The sequence below is a fragment of the Chenopodium album genome, chromosome 4 (assembly GCF_948465745.1).
Source record: "Chenopodium album chromosome 4, dcCheAlbu1.1, whole genome shotgun sequence".
Lineage (NCBI taxonomy): Eukaryota > Viridiplantae > Streptophyta > Magnoliopsida > Caryophyllales > Amaranthaceae > Chenopodium > Chenopodium album.
In genome coordinates, this window is record NC_137837.1 from 45,387,244 (window position 1) to 45,394,852 (window position 7,609).

Below are 7,609 nucleotides of genomic sequence, written 5' to 3' on the forward strand. Positions count from 1 at the left end.
CAACTCGAATACTTTCCAGGTCGTCTATAACATAAGCATTGATATTGAGGATGACCCTGCAAAATAAAAAGTTGCTAACAATAGCAACAGTGGCTGGAAAGGAAAGAAGAATGACAATCTTTCTACTTCCAAAACCACCCACTCGAATAATGTTAGCACATTTAACTTGAATGATGTCCTTGCCATGAACAATCAGGGACAACGGAAACCATTTAGGAGAACCTTCACTCATAGGCATGAGCTATGGTACCGCCTTTAATCGCCTTCATGCTAAAGGACTCAACTCCTATTTGACCAATGGAAGATCCACCAGTCGAAAGGAGGACGACCAATTGGACCCCCAACGCACAGTGCAAGTGTCATCTAGGGAGGGGCCAGGCTACCGTAAATTGTTGGAAGTTGAAAGAACCCATTCAAGACTTGATTGATAACAATAAGCTTTTAGTGCCTCCTGTTAGCAAGAAGCCAAGTATTAATAATGCTCTACTTTCAGAATTTTTGGAAATTTCCGATTAGGAGGATCACATTAATCCATTGCTCCTCATCGAACCAATAGAAGAAACTCATTCTATTGAAGAAGAAGAAGAAACCTTCTTCAATGCAATGAGTGATTTCCCACCAACCAAAGAACTTGCCTCTAGAGAAGAGGTATATGTGTCCTCATAAATACCGTGGAGGAGTTAGTGAGGCTACTCAAAGATTACAATAAGCTAGTAAAGATGGCTGAAAATAGGCGCTTCGTTGAAAAGATGATGCACACTTCTCCCTCTAAATTCTCCGAAATAAAGCCATTCACTTTCAACGTGGTCACACCACCGAGAAAGAATGACAGAGTTTATACACCTATTGGAACCTCATATGAGAAGATGTTCAAAATGCTCTTTGAGATGGGAAAGGTTAAACCTCTCGAGCCAATACCATTTAAATCACTAAAAAGGACAGATAGGTTCTACTACCAATACCACTAATCTAAAGGGCAAACCATAGAACATTGTTTCAAATTCAAGGATCTCATCAAAGGATTCATTTATAGTGGAAAACTTGTCCCAACTAAGCAAGAAGTAGATGTTAGTATCGTTGGAGTTTGGGATAGTGACGACGAGGATGTTTACGTTAAAGATGTGGAGGAACCCCCACTCTCCACGATCTATCCTGTTGATGACATTTAGGATGAAGAAGATACCTCCATATATGTTCTTACAAGATTAGGAAGAATGCAACCTCCCATCACAAATTCGCCTATTCCTGCCACTCAACAATCCCAATACTACTTGTTGAAGATAACAATGTTGTCAAGCAACTTATTAGGATGAATGTATGGAAATTATTAGCCACATCTAACGAGCATAGGCTTGCAGTAATGGATGCTTTGAGTAAGGTAGGAATAGACTCGGAAACTACTCTAGAAGGTTTGGCCAACTTCCTTACAAGTGATCTTCCCAGTCCCATTAACTTAATCACCTTTTCTAACAAGGACTTACCTTTGTAAGGAGGGTGTTCCCATCGTAGGGGATCTTTCTCCTTAGATGCCATGGCCTTTTAAAAGCCTAGGACTTTACACTTGTTAGGGTGTATTAGGATTTGAATTCCTGACTGTTTGGGAGACCTTGAATTAGAAATGATACTCTCATCACGCTTTTTTGTAATAAATAAGTAGGAGTCGCCAATGAGTTTTAGGAAAAATCATAAACCTTGTTCATGCCTTTCTCCCAAGTAGAGTTCAAGGGATAATTAGCACGAATCGTAAGTTTACCCATGCCCAAATTGGTCTACATGTACCAGAAATGAGTTCGGGATCGAGGGTACTAAAATAACATTGGTTTTAGGGAGGAATTGAAAGGAATCAGTACTACAAAAGGCGTGCTTTTTAGACCCTTTTTAGCCTTATTTTCGACACTAAAAAGCGTCGCAAAATTTTCTCTCGACGCTTCTAAAAAGCGTCGAGAATAAGTGAGTCGAAAATTTTGTTGGACATCAAAAAGCATCGCAAATCTCGACGCTTTATTGTGTCTAAATTTTTATACGAAGCGTCGCAACTTGCAATAGCTGGCGCGCTTTCTTAACTTTGGCGACGCTTTTTGTAGTCAATAATTTTAGGATTGGTGACGCTTTTCTATGTCCAGATTTTCATACATTTGCTATCTAACATTTTGGCGACGCTCTTCCTGTCCACGTTTTCTAATTTGGGGACGCTTTATCTTGTCCATATTCTTTTTAAAAAATATCAAAAATAATAAAATAAAATATTTCATTCACTAGCAATGATTTCTAGTATACTAATATATATTACAAAAAAAATTAAGAAGTACAACAAAATTATACCAAAAATTTTATATTGCATATATAAATATATTATAGCATATATACAATAACTCATAGTAATGAGTTTCTATATCAACAATTATAATTGAAACTTAGAATTCATTCGTGACTAGTTGTAGTGTAACAAATTCCGAATCACTAATTGAAATCTTTAAAGAGCTTAAATATATCTTTCTTCCGTCCTTGAAATATTGCAGTGTTAGTTGTCAGCCTTTTTCTACCGTTTCTCGGCATTCATACATGGATGTCTACATAATCTTTTGACCCTGCAACACATTAAAGCATATGCATCGATCAATACATCAACAAGTGAATCCAAATGAAAGAATCTCAAACAACTCCACTAATGAAACAGACACCTGCAAACATAGTTACAAGTAGAGTTCAGGATCTACTAATTACAAACAATAGGCACATTTAGCCCTTCACATTCAAATGACAGAAAATTTGAGTGGCTACCAGTACAATAACACACTTACCTGCATGTAGCGTAGAATTAATTATGGAAGACAACAACTTCGTCAACATTGTATAGAACCGAAACATATCCCAGTCCTGCAACAATGCTCATTTTAATTATCATGCTGGAGTCACACTATTAATAATAATAACTTACAGGAAAAGAAAACAATCACAATACTATCAATGTACAATTCTCCAGCAATATATATAATAGATCCTCTAAGTACACAATAGAAGATCAAATGTTACTAGAAGAAAGAAGATGTAGCTAGTATTGGAATAGGATACTGTAAGGTCTATAACTAACTACCCCAAAAGAGACACTGCACCTGCCCTTTGCCCAAAAAATGCAGTCCCGCAAGATATTATGAAATTACATGCTACAAACTTCAATAGTGCTGACTACAAAATAAGGGGGATGGCATCAAAACAAGCACTACCTCATCATTTTTAACTCCTTAAGCAAAAGCATGAGGACAACTAAAAAGGATAGAAAAATATACTTCACAATAAGAGCCATGTAAAGTCAACAGAAAATTAAACCAATTATAGTGTGAAAAAATCAAAGTACTACTTACTTTAGGAACAACCAAGATGGAAACACTAGTATAAAGAAGATCAATAGAGATCCCATCAAACTTAAATTTCATCACACGTATATGCGCATCAGGAATTGGTTGAAGCTCGGTCACTTCCACCAATTGTGCTAGAATATCATGGAAAATGTAAAAGAAATCCTCCTATTGAGCATAAGGTAGAAAAACAATTAGAAGCTAAAACCCGGAGCAAATTCAATGAAATTGAACAAATCGCACAAATTAAGACCACCACTTACATCTCGGTTCTTATATGATAGCCCCACACATAAAGCATCTATATCAGCTCCGGGACCACTCACCTGTATAAGGCATGCAAAGGATAAGTTTCGAATTGAAAAAAAAAACAATTAGTATTTATGTCAGAATATAAGTCATACAAAAATAATTCCTTTCTAAAAGCATACTTCAATAAATCACAACAAGAAACTGATACCATAAATCAGCATAGCAAACCAAAACAAGACACATAAAAAAAAACTATGAAACCATCAGTTATCGCATTAAACGACATCAAAAATCTCTGAAAAGAAGTATCAGAAAAACTAGACAAAGAAAACTTCAAGAATCTATAACTTGAGTTTTAATCAACAATGCATAATCAATCTCCTCAAATGCAGATTCACCAGACAGATATTAATCAATAGCAGCAATCTAAAAATGGTTTCACCAAAGCATAAAATCTTTGATTTCTTGCCCCCAGACGACAACATCCAAAAGTGAGTATCAATGCATTAGCATCCTCAACCATTTGATCTGTATGCAAGCTAAGACATCATTTTGCCAGTATTTATGACTCGATAGGCTAAAAAATGTATGGCATCTCAGTTGAAGGAGAGCGGCAGGACTCCTCCTCCAATACCCTGGTAATTTTATCTTTTAAGAAAAATTGAAGTCCCAAGGAACATATAGTCTAAATCAGCATGAAAACCAGAGCTAAATTAAACACCCGAGAAAGATCGTGATGGCAGAGATGAGGCCAGCAGCAAAAATAAAACACTCAAACCAGCAACAAGCATGAAATAAGGATGATATGTACCAAAACATGCACTTTACAAACCAAAACCTGAACTAAGCATCAAATTAGCTCTAAACATCAGGCTGCTAGGAGCATTTCTACAACAAACAAATACTATTTGCTCCCCTTTTACTCTCTATATTCTTTTGCCCTGCCTGGGAATACCAATGCTACGAATCAGCTCAGATAAGTAATAATTAATAACAGAAGAAACAATACATACGTACCTGCAACTCCCAACCTTTTGCCTAGTCACTTGCCATGAGGATGCCAATGTGGCTGCTATGTCAGCAAGACAAGAGCAGCAGGGAGATCAGGTAGGCTGTAGGCACCAAATTAGCAAAAAAGCAGCAAGTGTAGAAAAATCTTCTTCACACCCTCTTAATCACAGTCCCTATTAAATCTCGAAAAATGGAATTAGTTTACAAAATTAATTCCTTGATATTAAGATAGAGGATTCAATTGAAATCAAATAATAAAAAATTAAACTCTTCCTAATTATCTCTGACAAACATGAAAGATCTCTTTGATTACACAAAGGGGTGTCATATTGCAAAGAGCTAGGGATTAAGACCCAATTAAGGTTTTGGTTCTTACACTAGAATTTTCAATTACTAGCTAAATAAATATAACCTCGTGAACAAAAAAATTTAAAGCCACTAAATAATTGATTGTGTGCATGAAGTATTTCTTTGAAGTTGATAATAAGTAGTCTTCAACTTAGTTCTTAACTAAACAAAAAAGAGTGTGCAATGAGATTTACCCACTCTCCAAGAAAGTGGGCTTTGTCAACATGTCCAACTTTACACCATAAACATTAAATATTGGCTTTGCTTTTCTCAAATCCAATGCAAACTCGTAGAGTCGCATATCACATGAAGAGGGAAAATCCTAATCAATATGCCCAAAAAAAAAAAAAAAAACCTACCTAATAGATTTCGGAGGAACACATTTACTAGCAAAAACATACACTCTATAAAGGCCAGGAGATAAAATGTCAATAGGAAGATATACTAAATACCAAAATGTATGTAGTAGTAAATTTCTATGTAATCAAAGTATATATAATCAATTATTGCACCCCATAGTGTATTATTAAAGGATGTTTCTATGGTAGTTGATAGAGTATTAAACATATTTCTCCCATGTATTCCTTGACACCACTAGCAGCATGTGACCCTAGACCCACCTTTCCTGCAATAGTTTCTTTATTATGAAATGAAGTAAAGGATTTTAAAGCTCTCACGCACTTGTAAAACAATTTAGAATCCTACACCAAAACAAGGTAGAGGAACAGATGCATCAATGCCTGGTATATAAATAAGAAAATAAACAGAACTTTATCGGTGGTTCTTTAACTATATTGAAGCTTAAAATGGCAGTCCCGCTAACTAAGTAACAATGAATGGTAGAAAAATTTCAATTTAAGATAAATACGTAACTTATTTGTGTATGATTGCCTAACATAGAATGACATTCATGATATTCCAAAGTTAAAGAAAGCTATAAAAGTTGGTTCAATGATTTTCTTCTGGCCATTGACTTCAACATTACTAAAGCATTCCTGCTTTAATTTTGTTAGGCAACAAAAACATAGGCAACATACAATGCACCACTAATTCATATAGAGAAAAGGAAGCATTTTGATAATTTTCTAGAAATTTAAATAGCATCCTCATGTAATATGGCCATCTCTATGAAAAATTGGGAACAAGTTTATATCCTTATTATCGAGATTAGAGTGCTTTAACCCTCGTCGTCACTTGAAGAATCGTCGTCACTATCCTCTTTCTTTTCTTCTTCTTTATGTTGTCAAGTATTAGTTTAGAGAAAGCCTCGACTGACTATTTAGTTGCTTTGTTCTCTAATAAAGTTACTCACTTTTCTAATGGAAATCATCCACAAGTTATTTTATTCAGCAATTCATCTACCTAGTAATCACAAACAAGTGAAAAATAAACGAACAAGAAGAACAGTAGAAGGAAGAAACACATGGGCAATAAAGAGTGCAATAATAATTTCAAACACTCTCAATATAGCCTAAATGACACAGGAACTCCCTAGAAAAAAATTACAGAACAACCCTATTAAAATCGCAGCCAAACAGCAAGAATAAACAAATTCGAACTAAAACAGAGCAGTCCAAATAAAACAGCCCATTTTTATAGCAAAGTAACTCCAAAAATTCTGAAATTTTAAAGGCAGAAAGAAGACATAAAAAGACCCAGATTAAAAAAAAATCACCTAAAAAGCTTCTCTAACGAAGTAGAACAAGTCCAACGAAGTCAGCACTCACAGCAGCTCCTTCGAAAAACTAACACTGCAATTTGTGATAGAATTATGAGACGAAAAACAATGTGATTATGCTCATTCAAACACATGAAAACAAAAGGATAATTTTCAGAATTGAAATAAACAGGAGCACAAAATGAAACATAACAATATAGAACCCTAAAATCCCATTAATTACTCATGAAGCTAACCCATACCTAAGCATAATTCGTGAGATTATTGAAAAATAAAAATTAAACAACAAATTACAAGATTCAATTTGGAAAAAAATTTGAATCTCAAAAAGAAAGGATGTATCTTTATATTATCGATCGACACTGAGAAGACGACATAGATTACAATCTTGGGTCAAGATCTAACAATTAATTCAAAGAGAGACAAAGATCTGAATTTTGAAATGATGTACTTGAATTCGAATTTGAACCTGATAAGAACAAAGATCTGAATATGAAATTGATGTACCTCAATTCGAAATAACTTCAACGAGGAGCAAAAATCTGATTTACAAAATGATAGTCCTCATTTTAAAATTGCTGCGAGAAAAACAAAGATCTGAGTTTGGAATCAACAGTTCCATAAGTGTCTTTGTAGAATTAGGATTGAAAGAGAGAAGAATAGTTAGGTTTACAACTGAGCAGTAAGACTAGAGGTTTTTTTGTTTGTGTTCGGCGGTTTCATTTTCCCTAAATTTTACAATAGTGGGTTTTACAGTCACGTGTAGGGCACGTGTTACTGTTTCTCGACGCTTTATAGCGCCGAAAATTAATTTCGACCCAGAAAAGCGTCGAGATAATGCGCATAGTATATTTAATAGTTGACTCTCCTTGCCCAGCGTCGAGGGTCCAGCGTCGAGAAAATACTCTTTTTGTAGTAATGTCGTGTCCTTCGAACAAGTGTACTATTCCGTTAGTGGGTTCAG

At 35.1% G+C, this 7,609-nt stretch overlaps 1 long non-coding RNA gene across 1 annotated transcript; it reads right to left on the reverse strand.

Annotated features, from left to right (window-relative positions):
* Positions 1-2,333: 2,333 nt before the first annotated feature.
* Positions 2,334-7,332, reverse strand: LOC145626970 (uncharacterized). The gene is made up of 7 exons (XR_014111223.1): positions 7,153-7,332; positions 6,643-6,718; positions 4,626-4,792; positions 3,620-3,682; positions 3,363-3,524; positions 2,802-2,877; positions 2,334-2,588 (listed from the first exon to the last, which is right to left on the reverse strand). It is a non-coding gene; the product is annotated as an uncharacterized LOC145626970 (long non-coding RNA).
* Positions 7,333-7,609: the final 277 nt, after the last annotated feature.